The sequence below is a fragment of the Notamacropus eugenii genome, chromosome 2 (assembly GCF_028372415.1).
Source record: "Notamacropus eugenii isolate mMacEug1 chromosome 2, mMacEug1.pri_v2, whole genome shotgun sequence".
In the NCBI taxonomy this organism is placed as follows: Eukaryota; Metazoa; Chordata; class Mammalia; order Diprotodontia; family Macropodidae; genus Notamacropus; species Notamacropus eugenii.
The window spans coordinates 426,503,958-426,525,342 of record NC_092873.1 but is presented as its reverse complement, the minus strand read 5'-3'; the positions used below and the strand labels follow the sequence as shown (position 1 = coordinate 426,525,342).

General features: G+C 34.0%; 1 protein-coding gene across 12 annotated transcripts in view; it reads right to left on the bottom strand.

The window, feature by feature from the left end:
* Window positions 1-21,385, bottom strand: part of LPGAT1 (lysophosphatidylglycerol acyltransferase 1) — a 162,937-nt gene that overhangs the window by 116,619 nt on the left and 24,933 nt on the right. The gene's annotated exons all lie outside the window — the stretch shown is intronic.

Here is a 21,385-nt window from a genome sequence, read left to right as displayed (position 1 = left end):
AGTGACAAAACATATCATGGTTTTAATTCTACTGTAAGGCATTTTAAATACACATACAAATTTTGAAAGGATACTAAACTTCAAGGCAATTAATGAAGGAATGAAAAGCCTTGACCAATGTCCTTACCTTTTTCAACCCAAAAGTTTCCGATTGAGCCTATTGGAAATATATATTCAATTTGATAATGAAAGTCACCAGTTTTTTAAAATTACTTTATAAATAACTTTACTAAATCATCAAGTGGGGAGTAGTTATTTTGCTATATAAATGATAGGCAAATTCTAAACTGTACATTTGTACTGCTTTTCTGCAGAAGTCAAAAAGGAATAGAAATATAAAAAGAAAAGGAAAATGATTGAGTGACATATTTTAATCTATAAAAATTCTTCCTTTAAATCCCAATTCAAATTTCACTTCTTATGTGAAGCTTAATAGTTGTAAGTAGAGCTTTATTCTTTTGAATGAATCAGCTGTCTGTAACAGTCATGTGGTACAGATGTATTGCTTTGTATTATTTGTTAATTTTCAAATATACAGATATTGTCTCAATATTTACTTACATTCCCCAAAGTAATGAGAACCTTATGGTTTCTCTCACTTTTTTATTTAAAAAATTAAATTTATGCTAACATTTGAAATTTCCTTAAATTTTTAAAAGGACAAAATAAGTAAAGCTACAAAAAGTTTCCCAACACTCTAGCCAAGAATATATCAGGAAAAAAAATTAGCTCCAAAACAAGCATTAAATACATGTAAATATGAGCATTGCTTTATGGTTTAGAAGGCAAAAATAAAAAACCAATGTTTCTTCAGAGTGCTAAAGAGATTTAGCTGTATGTTAGAAGTTATCTTTCAAAATATGGAGCCACTAATTCTTCTTTTAATTGGGAGAGAGAATCATTTGTTCAGGAAAATGTCTCCCCAAATGGCTTTCCTGACACAGTTTTCAGCAGGTTATTGGACAGTGTCATATACTAAAGGAATATAACATCAAATAAGTTTTCATTTAAATACCTTTGCTGTATTCCAACTAAATGGAATGCAAAATAATAGGGAAAAACCCTCTGATTTTACTTTTAAAATTAAAATCTTACATATTTGTTAATCTGCAACAAAAACCCAGGAGTTCTTTTCCTACTCATTTTACCTGCTGTTTCTAACACAAGTCTTATCAAATAGTGTTCAATATGTATTTTCACATTTATTATGATGCTACTTTGAGTCAATCCACTTTGGAAGATACTTTTCAGAATAGCTGGACAAATTCACAGCTCTACTAACACTACATTAATACATATGCGTTTCCATACAGATCCCTAGCATTTGTCATTTTTCTTTTTCTGTCAACTTTCCCACTCTGATAAGTGTGAGTGGAACTTCAAAATTGTTCTAATTTGCATTTCTTTAATTATTAATGATTCAGTGCATTATTTCATATGGTTATTGATAGCTTGGATTTCTTCCCCTGAAAACTGTCTATTCATATCCTTTGACCATTTATCAATTAGGGAACAGCTCTTATTCCTATAAATTTGACTCTGTTCCCTATATATCTTAGAAATCAGTTCTTTATTAGAGAAACTTATGGCAGAGATTTCTCCACCCCATTTACCTGGTTTCTCTTCTACTTTTTAGTTGCATTCGTCTTGTTTGTGTAAAAACTTTTAATTGTATGTAATCAACACCACCCCCTTTACATTCTGTGACCCTCTCTATCTCTTGTTTGGTCGTGAACTTTTTCCCATTCATAGATCTATCAAGTAATACTTTCCTGGCTCCCCTGATTTGTTTATGATGTTCTTTACCCTTTACATTTAACTCATGTACCCATTTTACTAACAACTACCAAACATCCTGCTTTTCTCCAGTGAACTTAATTCAATGGGACTTGAAAAACAGATTATTTTACAAAAAAGACTGAGAATCTTCTAGCACTGTCTCAAATTTATTAATCTCTAAAATGTCCATTGTGCAATAACAGTGTAACATACACATATTAATTTAATATTTTACACTTCAGTAAGATGCAGGAGCCAAAGATTTCAAAATTTTAAATAAAATTTTGCATAATTCAGCTAAACAACAAAAATTATTCTAGTAGTCTACTTTTCTTCATTTTACAAAATTCCTTGTTTTTCAACCACAAGAAATTGACATAAAACTTCTCATAACACAAACAAAAATTAATCTGTTTTTATTCATTTATTTGCCTCTGACATGTACTGGTTGAGTTACCTTGGGGAAAATCACTTAGCACCCCCAAGCAATTCTCTATGACAAGAAATTGCTGATGATCTGTCTGATACACGTTGGTGAAGAGATGTTTCCATTCCAGAAATTCCTCCACAATGATGAAATCAGAGATCTATCATTACCAACTCAAATATTCAACACTCTCTTCTACCTCAACCCTACCCTCATGCCCCCATCAAGGAAAAGTTACTTTTAAAGCCACACATAAACTTTCAAATTTTGGAGCATGGGATTTTATTCACTAAAATTAAAATGTACCAAAGAAATATATATCACAAAATAATCTTTAAGTATCAAGATACTAAAACATTACACAAAGGGGAAAATCAATTTAAGTCCAATTTCACTAAGCCTACTCTTCCTTTTATAAAAGGTTGGTCTATGAAATATTAACCTTTAGAGGAGTAATTTAAACTAAACATTTATATTCCTATGTTCTATAAAGCTTACTCAGTTTTTTAAAAAGTCTTACAAAAACCATGAAGTGCATTGCCTAGGTGGCCAATATAACTAATAATAAAATAGTGGTCTGTTTGGAGAAGGTCTGAAGACCCAGCCAATCTTTCCAATCTTTCCATTGGGGGCGGGAAAGATGAAGGTAGGAAGGCTTATGCTACTGTTATATACTGTACTTCCTCAACAAACTAAAAACAGCTTAGGCTTAGATGGTGTGACAAGACTTCTGTCATTTGGGGGTAGAACTATAGTTTGTAGTTGTGATAAAATATAGATCAACCAAAGAAACATAACCCTTTTTCTCCTCCATTCAACAAAATGTGTCATAATTGTTACTGCTGAGTTTAAATTTCCTGAAATAGGTCATTTTTGCAAATGCTTAACATAATAGGCAGAGTTAAAAAGTAAATTTAAAAGTTGCCATAGGGTTTTAGAAAATGTTCTACAATTAGTAGTAATAACGGTGATACATTTAGATAATATTTTAAAATTTACAAAATGTTTGTCTCACAACACTCTGTGAAGCAGGCAGTGTGATTATTACCCCCATTTCACAAATAAAGAAAGACTCAGAAGGAGATGAAGTGATTTGACCAAGATCACACACTTAGTTAAGTTCATTGAATCTGGGACTCAAACCCATACCCCTGACCAAGAGCCCTGAGGTTTCCACTACACTGCACAAAGCATACACAGTTTAAATGAGTGGTTTTCAGGCTCTTCCACAGAAACCTCAGGACCCCACACGGCAGTTCTAAGTGATCACCAAGGAAAATGATGACAGTAAACACATTTAATTTATACTGTTTGGGAATGGCTCACAGATTTTCCTTGTGGAGGCAAACAAAAGAACTGGCAGAGTAGATATCAATGGGTGCCTAAAGGCAGAGATATCCTTTTTTTTTTTCCATTTTTATTTTTATTTTTAATGCTTATTTATTTTTAGTTGTCAACATTCATTTCCACAAAATTTTGAGTTCCAAATTTTCTCCCCCACCCCAAAATAATGTACATTCTGATTACCCCTTCCCTCAATCTGCCCTCCCTTCTATCACACCCCTCCCTTCACTGATCCCCATCTTCTCTCTTTTCTTGCAGGACAAGATAGATTTCTATACCTCAATCACCAGCATTTCCTATTTCCCAGTTGTATGTAAAATGTAAATGTTGTATGTAAATGTATGTAAAACAATTCTCAACATTTGTTCCTAAAACTTCAAGTTCCAACTTCTCTCCCTTACTCCCTCCCCACTCATCCCCGCTGAGAAGGTGAGCAATTCAATATGGGCTATACATGTGTAGTTTTGCAAAAGACTTCTATAATAGCCATGTTGTGAAACACTAACTATATTTCCCTCCATCCTATCCTGGCCCCCATTTATTCTATTCTCTCTTTTGACCTTGTCCCTCCCCAAAAGTGTTTACTTTTAATTACTCCCTCCTCCCATTTGTCCTCCCTTCTATCATCCCCCCATACCCCACTTCTCCCTTTCTCCCCTACTTTCCTGTAGTGTATGATAGATTTTCATGCTAAATTCAGTGCGCATGTTATTCCCTCCTTAAGCCAAATGTGATGAGAGTAAGCTTCACTTTTTCCCTCTCACCTCTTCTTTTTTCTCCTCCATTGAAAAAGCTTTTACTTGCCTCTTCTATGAGAGATAATTTGCCCCATTCCATTTCTCCCTTTCTCTTCCCAATATATTCCTCTCTCACCCCTTAATTTTATTTTTTAGATATCACCCCTTCTTATTCACCTCACCCTGTGCCCTATCTGTGTGTGTGTGTGTGTGTGTGTGTGTGTGTGTGTGTGTGTGTGTATAATCCCTCCAACTACCCAAATACTGAGAAAAGTCTCAAGAGTTACAAACAATATCTTTCCATGTAGGAATGTAAACAGTTCAACTTTAGTAAGTCCGTTATGATTTCTCTTTCATGTTTACCTTTTCATGCTTCTCTTAATTCTTGTGTTTGAAAGTCAAATTTTCTATTCAGCTCTGGTCTTTTCATCAAGAATGCTTGAAAGTCCTCTATTTCATTGAATGACCATTTTTTACCCTGAAGTATTATACTCAGTTTTGCTGGGAAGGTGATTCTTGGTTTTAATCCCAGTTCCTTTGCCTTCTGGAATATCATATTCCAACCCCTTTGATTCCTTAATGTAGAAGCTGCTAGATCTTGTGTTATCCTGATTATATTTTCACAATACTTGAATTGTTTCTTTCTAGCTGCTTGCAATATTTTCCCCTTGACCAGGGAACTCTGGAATTTGGCCACAATGTTCCTAGGAGTTTCTCTTTTTGAATCTCTTTCAGGAGGTGATCGGTAGATTCTTTCAATATTTATTTTGCCCCCTGGTTCTAGAACATCAGGGCAGTTTTCCTTGATAATTTCATGAAAGATGATGTCTAGGCTCTTTTTTTGATCATGGCTTTCAGGTAGTCCCATAATTTTTAAATTGTCTCCCCTGTATCTATTTTCCAGGTCAGTTATTTTTCCAATGAGATATTTCACATTATCTTCTATTTTTTCATTATTTCAGTTTTGTAATTTCTTGGTTTCTCATAAAGTCATTAGCTTCCATCTATTCCATTTTAATTTTTAAAGAACTATTTTCTTCAGTGAGCTTTTGGACCTCCTTTTCCATTTGGCTAATTCTGCTTTTTAAAGCATTCTTCTCCTCAATGGCTTTTTGGACCTCTTTTGCCAATTGAGTTAGCCTATCTTTAAAGGTGTTATTTTTCTCAGCATTTTTTTTGGGGGGGGGGGTCTCCTTTAGCAAGCTGTTGACTTGCTTTTCATGGTTTTCTTGCAGCAGTCTCAATTCTCTTCTCAATTTTTCCTCTACTTCTCTTACTTGATTTTCAAAATCCTTTTTGAGCTCTTCCATGGCCTGAGAACACTGCATATTTATTTTGGAGGTTTTGGATGCAGAAGCCTTGACTTCCTCTGACCATATGCATTGTTCTTCCTCATCCAAAAGGATGAAAGAAAATACCAGTTCACCAAGAAAGTAACCTTCTATAGTCTTATTTTTCCCCCCTTTTTTGGGCATTTTCCCAGCCAGTTACTTGACTTTTGAGTCCTTTGTCAAGAGGAGGTTATACTCTGGGGACCTGTAAGTTCTCAGTTCCTCCAAGGTGGCACAATCAAGGTTAGAGGAGTTTACTTTTCTTCTGGCCTGCACACTGTTCTGGGAGCAACAAAAAACTTTTCTGCCCAAGATCTCACTGATCTCCTTTTATGGAACACTCAGTCATTTCATTATGCAGTGCTTGTGATTGCAGAAAACTGAAACTGCTCAAAAGAAAAGTGAGATGCACAAATTTTTAGACTGTATGCCAAATGTTTCCATGGACTACTTGCGCCTGACCTGTGGTGGAGCACTCTCAACTCATACTGGTCTGCTCAGTCACAGTCAGACAAAACATAACTTTACTCTAACATGATGATATCATTGTGGTCCTCTGTGAAAAGGAAGGACAACAACCAACCAACCAGCTTATGGTAGTGATAAATCAATAGAAATGTTTACTACTAAATAATGTGCAGGTGGCAAGATATTCAAACATTAGTCAAGCTAAAAAAGATCACCATGAAGATAACTGGCACTTAATACCAACAACTAACTGCAGCTAAGGAATGAAGAAAAATTCCATAAACAACTTGACAAAATCTTCCAAATCAAGTCAATGTAAACTTTGACACTTGGTGACTTTGTTGCAAAGGTGAAGAGATAAAGAAGGAAGGCAAAAAATGTGGCTTAGATTTAAGAAATGAAAGATTTTATAAAGCACTGGTCTACAAAATTTTGTAATAAGACACCCATCAGTAAAACATTCTGGAACACATACTTCCAACATATGTATATTTCCACATACTACTATACTAATTATATAATTATAAAGCATAAAAAACTAAAATTTTAAAAAGATAAACATAGAACCAATAGGGAACTAATGAAATTTACTGAGTAAAGGATTGACATGGTTAGATCTGAACTTCAGGAAAACCTTTTGACAGTTGTTTGGACAATGGATTAGAGAGCACTGAGATAAGAATGATGATTAAAAGGCTTAATTGTCAGACATATGGTCATATGACAGTTGTGAGTAAAAAAAAAAGGGGGGGATCAATGCAAAGCATGTTACAAAAGGAGAAAAAACTGGCCACTGAATAGGTATTTAGGGTGAGCGAGAAGGTGGAGATGATATTAAGGTTGTAAACCTGGGCAAATGGAAAGATGGAACCCCAAAACAGAAATGGGTAAGTTTAGAAAAAGATAATATAATGTGATCTGATATGCAGGTCACAACTGATGCATGCCTACTCATCTTGTAAGAAAAACTGTCCTACCAAAAATGAAGAGAGGAGGGGTGTCTTACTGGTCACCCCCTCAAAAGATAGAGTTTATTGGCTCAGGGCTACCTGTCATTGCCAACAGATGAACTAGGGAATGAGAATGGGATTTTTGTGATTGTACTGGCCAAAACCTGGCTCAGAAGAGTCTGGGAACATGCACCACAGACAGATGGGACAGTATGGGTGTGTTAGGAAAAAAATGCAGGTGTACTTGTGTGGGAGACAAGGCCTAAGCTCAGTTATAATATATCCCTTGGTGTTAAGGTTTGATTCGCTCCCTCCCTCCCCACCAGGAGGCCCTGGACTCCAAAGTGGAGAGTACTGTTGTAGACTACTCAGAAAACCAATTCTACCTGTCATGAGAAATTTCTTCCAGAAGAGAATGTGGAGAAACTCAACCAATGGAAACCAACGACTAAGTGTCATAAAACCCAAAGTTGATTACATCCTCTCTACTAAAAGGAAATGACTGGTTTATTGATGTAGGCATCTTATCATTATTAGCTGCAGTCAGATCATTTACTAGTTAAAACAATGCTCAAATCAACATCCAGTTTAGAAGAAATACTAACAAGATGATACTGCAGACAACTGCAGTGGTTCCACCTTGACCTATTCAAACAATCCATTATTACCAAAAACAAAATGGAAAAAAAAAAAAGGTGAAGCTGATGTATCAACCATGATTACCATTATTTCCAATGAAATTTTAACAGCTACAAAACTGCCTTGGCCAGCAAATACTTGATCTAAAGGGGGAGACATAAAAGCCAACAGAAAAATTTGGGTTGAAGTGTATTTATAAACCACTACAAAGCACAGTAACAAAAGATTTTAAGTATTATCAAGTAACACTGAAAAGCAAAAAAACACAAGTAATATTCATAGATGGGTCTGGCAGAATAAAGAACAGGAAAATGTAACAAATTTACCAAAGTTTCTATCAATATGTATGTTCATGAATGATAAGGGAAATACATTTGCACTCTAACATGCTTAATTAATGAGTAGAAATGGCACTTGAGATGACAGTCAGAAAGAGCAAATGGACAAAACCAAGTCTATATTACGCAATTCAAGCATAAGACAAAACCATTTCTATTTTTCTTTTTAAAAAATATTTTATTTTTCCCAATTACACATAAAAACAAATTTTAACATTCTTTTCTAAATTTGGGGGTTCCAAATTCACTTTCATTCCTCACCTTCTTCACCTTCAGCTGGCAAGCACTCTGATATAGATTATACATGTGTAGTTATACAAAATGTATTTCCATATTAGCCATGTTGCAAGAGACCACAGCTCCCCCTCCCCCAAAAGAAAAACTAAGAAAAATAAAGTTTAAAAAATTATGCTTCAATCTGCATTCATACTCCATCATTTCTTTCTCTGGAGATGGATAGCACTTTGGAATTGTCTTGAATCATTGTATTGCTGAAAACAGTTAAGTCATTGATATTGTACCTAAGGTTGTTTGAATTTATTTCTCTAATCAATAGTGATTTAGAACATTTTTTTCATACGACTACAAGATAATCTTGATTTTTTCAGATGAAAACTGCCAGTTCATATCCTTTTATCACTTATCAATTGGGGAATGATTGGTACTCTCATAAATTTGAATATTCACTCCCTCAACATCCTACTCTATGGCTCCTTACTATCACTGTACAATATTACTGTTATCAGCAACAATGTTCATCAGTTCATGGAAGTCCAATTTTTTCTGAGAGCATCTTGCTCATCATTTCTTATAGCACAATAGTATTCCATCACAATCATATAACACAACTTGTTCAGTTTAATTTCTCAATTAATGGGCATCCCCTCCACTTCCAATTCTTTGCCACCACTAACAGAGCTGCTATAAACATTTTTGTACATATAGATCCTTTTGCTTTTGGTTGTATTTTTTTATCTCTTTGGAATAAGGACCTTTTAGTGATATCACTGGATCAAAGGGCATGCATAGTTTTATAGTCCTTTGGGTATAGCTCCAAATCGCTCTCCACAATGGTTAAATCAGTTCACATTTGTACCAACAGGGCATTGGTGTCTTAATTTTCTCACATCCCCTCCAATATTTGTCATTTTCCTTTTCTGTAATATTAGCTAATCTAATAGGTGTGGGGTGGTATCTAAGAATTGTTTTAATTAGCATTTCTCTAATGAAGAGTAATTTAGAGCATTTTTTCATAGACATATAGCTTTAATTTCATCTGAAACCTGTCTGTTCACATTATTTGACCATCTGTCATCTGGGGAATGACTTACATATTCTTATAAATTTGACTCAGTTCTCTATATATTTTAGAAATGAGACCTTTATCAGAAACCCTTGCTGTAAAAATTGTTTCCTATCTTTCTGCTTTCCTGCTAATCTTGGTGGTAAAATTATGCAAAACATTTTCGTATTAGACATGTTGCAAAAAAAGCAAGAAAAAGTTCAAAAATTATCTTCAATCTACATTTAGAGTTCATCAGTCTTCTTTCCGGAGGTAGATAGCATTTTTCATCATGAGTCCTTCAGAACTGGCTTGAATCATTGCATTGATCAGAGTATCTAAGTCTTTCAAAGTTGATCACTGTTACAATTATATCCTCCTGGCCCTGCTCAGTTCACTTTGCATCAGTTCATGTAAGTCTTTCAAGTTTTTTCTGAAACCATTTTTTTATCATTTCTGACAGTACAAATAATATTCCATCACAACCATATATCCCAACTGACAGGTATATACTCAATTTTCACTTTTTTGCTACCACAAAAAAAGAGGCGCTATAAATATTTTTGCACATATAGGGCCATTTGCTTTTTCTTTGATCTCTTTGGGATACTGACCTGGTAAATGCATTGGTGAGTCAAAGGACATGCACAGTTTTATGGCTCTTTGAGCATAGTTCCACATTCTCTAGAATTTCTTTAGAATGATTGAACCAGTTTACAAATCCACCAGCTTTGATTTCTTCTTCAGAAAACTGCCCATTCATAACCTTTGACAATTTATCAACTGGGGAATGACATGTATTCTTATAAATTTGACACAACTCTCTACATATTGGAGAAATGAGGCCTTTGTCAGAGATGTTTATTACATATCTCCACCCCACCACCCCACCCCCGTTTTTTGCTTTCCTTTTAATTTTGGTCACATTGGTTTTCTTTGTGCAAAAACTCTTTAATTTATCAAAATTATCTACTTTACATTTTGTAATGTCCTCTATATTTTCTTTGGTCCTAAATTCTTATCTTATGCACAGATCTGACAAATAAACTATTCCATTACTTATTCCACACTTTACATTTAAATCATGTATCCATTTTGACCTTTTCGGGGTACACAGTGTGAAATCTTGGTCTAATCTACACTTGGTTTCTGTCATACTGTTTTCCAGTTTTCCCAGCAGTTTTTGTCAAAAAATGAATTTTTCTTATAAAAGCTTGGATCTTGGAGTTTATCATATACTAGACTACTCATGGTCTTTTACTATAAAGTAATATGTATCTAATTTATTCCACCACTCTATTTCTTAGTCAGTATAAGACTTTTGATAATTATTGTTTGAGATCTATTACACCTAGACTACCTTCCTTCTCGTTTCTGATCTATGTGATATATTGCTATAATTCTTTTCTAGTAGTTTATTTAAAAATTGTGCACCAATGTTCATTAGGGAAATTGGGCTCTAGTTTTCTTTCCGGTTTTACTCTTCTTGGTTTAGTTATTAAAACCATACTTGTGTCATAGAAGTGATTTGGAAGGACTCCTTTGCCTATTTAACCAAGTTAAGTTTATATAGTGTTGGAATTAGTGTTTTTAAAACATTTGTTAGAATTCACTTCTAAATCCACCTGGTTCTGGGGAAATTTTTCTTAGTTGATGTACAGCTTGTTCAACTTCTTTTTCAAAGACAAGAGTTATTTAAGTATTCTATTTTCTATTCTAGCCAATTTATGCTTTTGTAAATATTCATCTGTTTCACTTAGATTGTCAGATTAATTGACATATAATTAGGCAAAACAGTTCTTAATAATTGTTTTAATTTCATCTTCATTGGTAGTATATTCACCTTTCTCATTTTTGATGCTGGTAATTTTGTATTTTTCTTTCTTTTTTTAAAAAATTTAATCAATGGCTTATCTATTTTATTGAGTTTTTCTACCTATAAAACCAACTTCTAGTTTTATTTATTCAATACTTTTTTCTTTTAATTTTATTAATTTCTCTTTTGATTTTCAGGATTTTCATGTTAGTGTTTAAATGGAGATTTAAAATTTGTTCTTTTTCTAAGTTTTTTTTTTAATGCATGTCAAACTCATTGATCTGCTCTTTCTCTTTTTTACTAATGCAAGAGTTAAGAGATATAAAATTCCCTTAAGTACTGTTTTGACTGCACACAAATTTGATATACCATCTCACTGTTGGCATTTTCTTTAATAAAATTAAGATAATAAAATTAAAATAAAATCATCTCATTCATATTCACATGTGATTACTCTGTATTTCCCTCCTACAGAGTCAATAGCTTGGAAAAAGGAGGACAAAAATTGACTGTAGAAAACAATTCCTTAAATTCTTTGGAAGAGCTCAAGAAGGATTTTAAAAGTCAAATAATAAAGGTAAAAGAAAGATTGGGAAAAGAAATGAGAACTATTCAAGAAAGAGTCAATTGCTTGGAAAAGGAAGAACAAAAATTGACTGTGGAAAACAATTCCTTAAATAACACAATTGGCCAGATGGGGAAAAAATACACTAAAGAAAACAAGTTCTTAAGAAATAAAATTGGCCAAATGGAAAAAACAATACACTGAAGAAAGCAACTCCTTAAAAAGTAGAATTGGCCAAATGGAAAAGGAGGTACAAAATCTAACAGAAAACAATTCATTAAAAATTAGAATTGGAAAAAAAATTAGAATTGGGCCAGTGGAAGCTAATGATTTGATGAGATTCAAGAATTAGTCAAAGAGAAACAAAATAATGAAAAAATAGAAGAAAATATAAAATGCCTCATCAGTAAAATGGACCTGGAAAATAGGTCCAGGAGAGACAATTTAAAAATTATTGGTCTACCTGAAAACCATGATGAATAAAATAGTCTCAACAGCATCTTTCAGAAAATCATCAAGGAAAACTGCCCTGAGGTCCTAGAACCAGAAGGTAAAATAGTCATCTAAAGAATCCACCAATCACCTCCTGAAAGAGATTCCCAAATGGGAAATACCAAGGAATATTGTAGCCAAATTCCAAAATTACCAGGTCAAAAAAAAAATACTGCAAGCAACCATAAGGAAACAATTTCAATATCATGGAACCACAGCCAGGATTACACAGGACCTTGCAGCTTCTATACTAAAAGATATAAAGCAAAAGAGCTTTGATTACAACTAAGGATCAGTTTCATCCAGTGAAATTCAGCACAATCTTTCAGGGAAGGAGATGGACATTCAACAAAACAGGGGTATTCCAAACCTTCCTGATGAAAAGACCAAAACTCAACAAAAAATTTGATCTTCAAATGCAAGACTTAAGAGAATCATAAAAAGGTAAACAGGAAGGAAAAAAATAACATGTTATTACTAAGAGCAAACTGTTTGTAACTCTTAAGAACTGTATAGCTATCACAACATTTAAAAGGGGTATACATAGACAAAGGGCATGGGTATAAGTTGACTTTGATGTGATGATAAAAAATCTAAGTGGTGAGAAGGGATTGTACTAGGAGAACAGGAAAGGAGAAGGAAACCATGAAAAAGCACAAAAACCTGTTAGAGTAGAGGGAAAGAAAGGAGGGAGACGAGCATTGTTTGAACCTTATTCTCATCAGATTTGGCCTCAAAGAGGGAATAACATAATCAGTTAAGTGGCGAAATCTAGGTATAGAAATCACTTATCCTACAGGAAGTAGGAAGGGGAAGGGAAAAGAAAAGGGAGGAGGCTGATAGAAGGGAGGGCAGACTGAGGGAGGCAGTGGTTGAAAGCAAAACTCTAGTGAGGAGGGAAAGGGAAAAAAGAGAGAGAAAAGCATAAAGGGGGGGAATAGGATGGAAAGAAAGTCACAGATAGTAATCATAGCTTTGAATGTGAATGGGATGAACTTTCCCATAAAATGGAAGCAGAGAGGAAGTAGATTAAGAACCATAACCCCACAATATGTTGTTTACAAGAAACACATTTTAAACAGAGGGATACACACAGAGTAAAGGTAAAAGGCTGGAGCAGAATATATTTTGCTTTAGCTGAAGTAAAAAAAAAAGCAGAGGTAGCAATCCTAATCTCAGACAAAGAAAAAGGAAAAATAGATCTAATTAAAAGAGATAAGGAAGGAAACTACATCCTGCTAAAACATACCATAGACAAGAAGTAATATCATTCCTTAAACATATACGCATCAAGTGGTACAGCATCCAAATTCTTAGAGGAGAAGTTAGGGGAAAGAAATAGCTAAGTTAGGGAAGAAATAGATAACAAAACTATACTAGTGGGGGACCTCAACCTCCCCCTCGTAGAACTAGATAAATCTAACCACAAAATAAACAAGAAAGAAGTTGAGGAGGTGAACAGAATCTTATAAAAGTTAGATATAGTTAACCTCTGGAGAAAACTGAATGGGGATAGAAAGGAATATAATTTTTCTTGTTGGTACTTGGCAACTACACAAATACTGATCACTTATTTGGGCATAAAAACCTCACAGTTCAATGCAGAAAGGCAGAAATAGTAAATGCATCCTTTTGAGATCACAATGCAGTAAAACTTACATATAATAAAGGGCCATGGAAAGATACAAGTAATGGATATTTTTTCAATAAACAAATTTAGCTAAGTTGCAGCACATAAAATAAACCCACATATATCATCAACATTTCTATATATTACTAACAAAGCCCTACATCAATAGACAGAAAGAGAAATTCCATTTAAAGTTACTGAAGACATCATAAAATATTTGGGGATCTACCTGCAAAATAAACTAAGAAATATAGGAATACAATTATAAAACCCTCTTCACACAAATAAAATTAGATCTTAATAATTCAAAAAATATCAGTTGCTCATGGATGGGTCAGGCTAATATAATAAAAAAAGACATTCTACCTAAATTAATGATTAATGCTACCTAAATTAATGATTAATGCTACCTAAATTAATAAGATTTACTTATTCAGTTCCATACCAATCAAACTACCAAAAAATTATTTTATAGAGCTAGAAAAAACAGGAACAAAATTCATCTGGAAGAACAAAAGGTCCAGAATATTAAAGGAATTAATGAAAAGAAATTCAAGGGAAGATGGCCTAGCTGCACCAGTTCTTAAATTGTATAATAAAGCAGCAATCATCAAAACTACTTGGTACTGGCTAAGAAATAGAGAGGTGGATCAGTGGAATAGGTTAGGTATGCAAGATACAACTATATAGTCATGTAAAAAAATGTTCTAAATCATTATTGATTAGAGAAATGCAAATCAAAACAAGTCTGAGGTACCACATCATACCTATCATATTGGCTAACATGACTAAACTGGAAAATGATAAATGTTGGAGAAGATATGGAAAAATTAGAACACTAATTCATTGTTGGTGAAGTTGTGAACTGATCCAACCATTCTGGAGAGCAATTTGTAACTATGCCCAAAGGGCTATGAAACTATGCATACTGTTTGACCCAGCAATATTACTTCTAGGTCTGTATCCCAAAGAGATCATAAAAACAGGAAAAAGACCCACATGTACAAAAATATTTATAGCAACTCTTTTCGTGGTGGCAAAGAATTGGAAATTGAGGAGATGTTCATCAATTGGAGAATGGCTGAACAAGTTATATGAATGTAATGGAATACTATTGTGTTGTAAGAAATGATGAGCAGGCGGACTTTAGAAAAACCTTGAAAGATTTATATGAATTTATGCTCAGTGAAATAAGCAGAACCAGGAGAGCATTGTACACAGTAACAGCCACATTGTGTGATGACTGACTTTGATAGACTTAGCTCTTCTTAGCAATGCAAGGATCTAAGACAATTCCAAAAGACTCATGATGGAAAATGCTATTCACATCCCAAGAAAGAACTTTGGAGTCTGAATGCAGTTGGAAGCGTACTATTTGCTCTCCTTTTCTTTTGTTGTTTTGTTTTGTTTCTTCTTTCTTGTGGTCCCTCCCACAAGTTCTAATTTTTCTTTACATCATGACTAATGGGAAAACATGAATGTACAAGTAGAGCTGATACCAGAGTGCATATCTCCTTGGGAAGGGGGGAAGAAAGGGAGGAGGAGAACATTTAAAACTCAAAATCTTATCAAAATCAATACTGAAAACTAAAAATAATAAATTAATTATTAAAAATAAATTCATATTATCTTATAACAAAAGTTTTAAAAAAGTACAATATATAATCTTGCTAAAAAGGGGGTGAGGTGGGGCTTTGACTAATAGCAAAGTTAAAATGCAATGGCAATCTTTCAATGAAGTCAGGCTTTATTAACTACATATGCAAGGTTATAATAAAGTTTCTACATAAAGGGTACAACCGTTAGCCAAGAAGATTTAACCATAATCTTCCTTATGGCTTTGCTATTTGAGGAAGAGGGGGGCAGGGATTGGGGCTGGGGCTAAAAATCTGAGATTTCCCAACTGTCAAGTTTATCTCCTGGTAAGAGAACTCTATATCAATGCAACTATTTTGGAACTTATTGTCTTAATACTTACAGTATTTCCAAGGGCACTGAGAAGTTTAATGACTTGTCCATGGTCACTGACTCAATATACTTGTCAGAAGTAGGATTTATTTATTCTCTACTTAAACCTAAAAAATGAACAACTGCACATATACAGAACACAAAAGTGGACTGTATATGAAACTGGATCTCTATTTTATACCATTTTTACACCACTTTTTAAAAATGATATAAATTCCACATTAATTTCAAAACTGTGCTTCTTTCTAAATATCCTTCTGTTCTCTTTTGTATATTTTTGTACATTTGAACAGTGTATATTTTTAAAAAATGCTTCAGTTGCACTGCAATATTTTAAAAAGCATTCTCCTGGTTCTGTTTATTTCATTTTGCATCTGTTCATTGCTTATGTTACAATAATAATCTTTTACAATCGTATAACACAATTTGTTCAGCCACTCCCCAGGTGACAAGCTGTCACTTAAATTCTTGTGTTTTGCTTCTCTTACCTCCAACCTCTTTAATCTGCCTCCTTTTCAGCATCAGGTAGTTAGTTTTGCTTGCAGATATTTCTTCTCCACATTATCCTTCATCTTAACCCCCACCTCCTCTCCTTATTCCCACTTGTTTCTTTTTTGAGTTAGATGTATTCCTATGCCAAACAGTGTGTGTGTGTGTGTGTGTGTGTGTGTGTGTGTTCAATGCTTTGTACATTCTAAATATGAATGAGGTTCATCTAATGCCTGTTTTGGTCCACACCATAGATATTCTTCTCACACACCTTAATAGTGAGCAGTAGTAAATTCCACTCCCTTCTTCCTCCCTTCTTTATTAACATGGTCCTTTTACCTCCCCAATTACAGACCTATCTGTTCAAGAACACTTGTACCTGCTTCATTTGTGAATACAAAAGACTAAAAGCAACATGTTTATCCAAAAACTGAAAAATCTCTGAATAGATTTGGTATATAAATATGACATTATTAGAGTATATTAAATTACAGTACAGTTATCCCTTCCACATTGTGACTTTCCCAATCATGGTTTTGATATATCATGGGTTGGCATAAGAAATTAAACGAGAATTTGGGGGGAGTTTAGCAGAAACCACAGACAACAGTCAAAGGTCAGCAGATGACACAGAGTTTATGACCAAATACTTAGCCCAAATTTTATAATCAGGTACTGTAAAAAGCCGATAAAAGAAAAAGAACAAATTCAGATTTCTTTTCTGGTACAAAGGGAGGGCTAAAAAATTCTACTTAGATTTTCCACACCATGGGGGAGTTGCACCCCTAATCCTTGTGATATGGAAAGGATAACTGTATATTAAAAAGAAATAAAGCAAAAAATTAAAAAACCTTTACAAAATGATGCAATGAATGAGCCTGAAAAAGAGCCTGAAATCAATACATAATGACTACAACTATATGTGAAGGTTCTATGATTTTGTGGTTGACATTATTTTAACTCTTAGCACCAAGGCAACCTATCTTTGACTTAGTAGATAAATTCTTGGAAACCAACACTGAAAGATAACTTTGGAAACCCAAAATCAAAACAATCCCAGTCCAACACTACTCCCACTAATTACCCTTTCCAGAGATCAGAGATGATGATGCCAAGACCTGAACACCAACAATCCCCCAGCCCAACCTCAGCTTAGTCAGATTCCCCCCTCCAGGGGTCAAAGGACAGGAAATACAAGACTTGTAAAGGGCTCCTCCTCCAGTGTCCTAGTTTGTCTCTTGATCAGATCCTAATAGGATCTTCCCCATCCCAATGATTATGGGCTCACCTGATCCCGTTCCCTCCCTAACACTCTACCCTCCCTCCCCCAGCTCCTAGGGTGGACATGCTTGTTTTTATTCATATAAAGAATCAAAATAAGCATTTTTCCTTTGTTTTTCAGGGCTATTAAAAATAATAAAATATCTAAATAAAATATAAATATAATGCTCTCTGAACATAACTGTGAAACTAATCAAGTTAAACTACTGTATTTTTTAAATCCCAAAGAGCAAACAAAGACTGTTGCTACTATAACTTAAAGGGCAAAGAAACAAGTAAATAAAACTAAAAGTTGTAGGGGAAATATTCTATCATGTGACATTTTCCTGAAGTATTCTTGCTGAATGAAAGAAAAAAAATTCGAAACTGCTAACTGAGCTCTGTGTCTATAGTTACTAATGAGGAAAAATTTGTCCCCACTGAAAATGCCATTGTTAACAACTAAAAACCAAACTCTACACACATCTGGCTAGTGTTCTAGCCTTGGGTATTACCTGTCTCTGTGTGTTCTTCTTTTTCAGCTGAATTCTCAGCAATTCTGGGCATAACTACTGCAAAGGTCCTTCTCCATACTGTATCAGGAAACATAGCAAACTGCTAGGCAAGGACCATCCTAGGTCTGCAATTCTATATAAAGACCAACTGCTGCCACTTTGATTTCTTCTCACTGCTTCAATTAGATTTCCTCCAATCTCTGACAGGTACCAAGCAGTGCCAGCCTAAATTATTTAACCTCTCAAAGGTTTACTTCCTCATTTTACTAATCCTCATTAGATTTAACCTCCTTGAGGGCAGGGATTGTCTTCTGCTTCTAGGTGGACCTCCAGCATTTATTAATTACCGAAGGGCCTGGCACAGAGTAGGTGCTTAACAAATATTGAGTGATCTGTAAAATGATGGGATAAGAACAGATAGCTTCTTTTCACTCTTAGATACCTTCTTTCTCTAAACCTACGATACTGTGAAATGACTTCAGATAAAAGATAAATTTTTATAGACTGAATGTGTCACATATATCTATGTATACATATATAACCATCTATTTTTAAAAATATATATATGCATTACATTTTCCCAATGTATTTCTTATTATAAATAACAAAAAATAATTTATTATTATAAATAATAAAATACAAATTGATTTAAAATGCCACTGACTTCATATCAGTCTTTTGTTGTTAGTTTCCTTTTTTAGGTCAGGGTCTTATTTGGTAGAGGTGGCTTTTATTTTGGAAATTTCTCCCCCAGTGAAGATGAGTAACTGTTCTCCAACTTCTGATGAACTGCCATTTACCCAGAGTTTCAGTCAGAATGCATCTGAGGAAGATAAACCAAGATCTTCCTCACTCAAGGTCAAGTCTCTACCCACTATACCATACTACATCTCTCCATTAGGTACTTTCTCAAATAATGGATGTTAGCCCTACAACTCTATAATTTATGTAGGGGGTCTGCAAAATGTTTTCATGTTAAAAAATGAATCTCATATTAACAAAAAGGTGGGAAATATTGGTTAAAACTGTATTACAGTTTGTACTTTGTTCACAAGAACAAAGAGTGGATCTTCATCAATAATAAAATATACATAATTAAATTTTTATGGTAGCAAAAAAACTGGAAATGAAGAATGATAAATGGATATGATAATGGAATGATAAAGGAAAAGTTAAGTAAATTGGTATGACTGAATGGACTGTTGTACCTTAAGAAATAACAAACGTGAAGAATTTAGAGAAACACAATAAGATTTATATGAGGTGATGTGATGAAGCAAGTAGAACTACGAAAACAAAATATACAATGACCACGGAAAGATCAAACTTTGAACTCAGGTCTTCTTATCCAGCATACTCTCCACTGTACTCTAATCCCTCAACATATTCTAAATAATATTTTATAAAGACCTCACACTTTGGTAGACATCCCCCCAAAAAATGCTGCATAAGGAAAGAAAATCTTAAATTTATTTTAACAGGTTATAGAAGTTATACATAGCCCCTCCCCCAACTTTACAGAACTAACTTCTGAAAAATCTGTAAATTACTAGTCCATAGTTTCACATATAATTATTTTTTGTTGTTCTTAGTATATTGTGATATTTGTGTCTGTTGATAATAAAATAAAAGAAATAAAATCATTAAAAAATATTTTAAATTATTAAAAAAACAGGGAAGTTCACTCTCAGTGTGATTGCAAGCATCAAATGAGCTAATGCATATAAAGTGTAATGTAAGCGTTAGAATGCTACATAAATATGCTGTCACCATTTGAACTCACAGTACACTCAGTACTATATTAAATTCTAAGAGTCGTCACTACTGCAACATAAGGCTCATTGTTTGGGTTTTATTGGATATCTTTTATTTTTAAATCATATTCATTTCCAAATATATCTTTCCCTTAATGCATAAGCATTTATACCAAAAATTTGCCTTAGTGGTTGAGGTTGAACTCTGTATAATCCAATAATCCATTTAGAAGAAATGTTTTTATTCTTTCCTAGGTCTCTCTTTTCTTTCTTCCCCTATGTCTCTTTTTAGACGATAACATACAGAAAGGACATTAAAATGAAGAAAACATTCTACAATATACATAGTTTCTTTCCTATATATAAACTTTTCTATTCAATTCACAAAACATCAGGTCATCTCCAAGAACACTAAGCATTATAACTGGATCAAAATTATGAGAAAGGAGAGAAGAATGCTTACACGTTCCAAGGAACGCAGGGATATCTCCAATTCTTTCATTTTATCAGATTAGAAGAATGAGAAAAAATATTTTAAATTAAAATTCTCCTCACTTAAGTTTCAAGGCAGAATGGAATCAGATTTAATTATAAGCAGAACAACTGAGAAAAGAATAATTAAAAAATTAAAAAATAAGAATAAAAACTTGAGCAAAATGCTCAAGCAGCATCCAAATTGTTTTAAATCTTAGGTTAAAAAAAACCCATATACACCACCCTACAATGCTAAAATACTTCACAAAACACATACAAAATAAACCACATATAGATCCTACCTTAAATCAATACTGAATTCAATTTCAACATACATTTACTACTTCAGCACTTATGGGACTATGAGCATTATGTTAGGTAGTAAGAAAATAACAATAATAGGATAAAATGTGGCTCCTTTTCTTATAGAATTCACAATTCAAGGAGTAAGAGAGATGTAAACCAAGTACTATATGAGGAGGATTAAGGTGGGAGTGAGGGGGCAGCATAATTACTCATTGCTATGGAAAAATGGCATTTATGCTGGGTCTTAACAGAAGTCAAAGGGGCATTTCAGGCAAGGAAACAGCATGAACAAATGTTCAGACACTGGACAGTGTGGGATGTACACAGCAAATTCTTCTGAAGTTCAATTTGACTGGAACACCATGCACACAAAGGATAGTGTGAGACAACAAGGCAAAGATAGCATCGCTGAAGGATGAAAGGGAGCCTTAAATGACAACCTAATTAGTCTGACTTTTATCTGCATGCTATGGAGAATTTTGGACAGAGATATGATATATATGAGGAAAACTAATCTGTAAGTAGTATGAAGAATGGGTTACAGAGAAGTGAGTGGAGATAGGAAAGTAAGTTAGGAGCTTAATTCAGTTAAGTGGGAGTGAATGAAAACCTAGATACTAAGATGTTGGTAGTAGAAATAGAGGAGGGGAACGTGAAGGTTTTTGTGACCGAGTCAGTCAGCTAAGCAATGAAGATATATTAAGTGCTTACTATTTAGCTGGAACTGAGGAAGCCCTGAGGACACAAAGGAAGGGAAAAGACAGTTCTAGCTCTCAAGGAGTCCACAATCTAATAGGGGCAGATGACATGCTATGTATAAG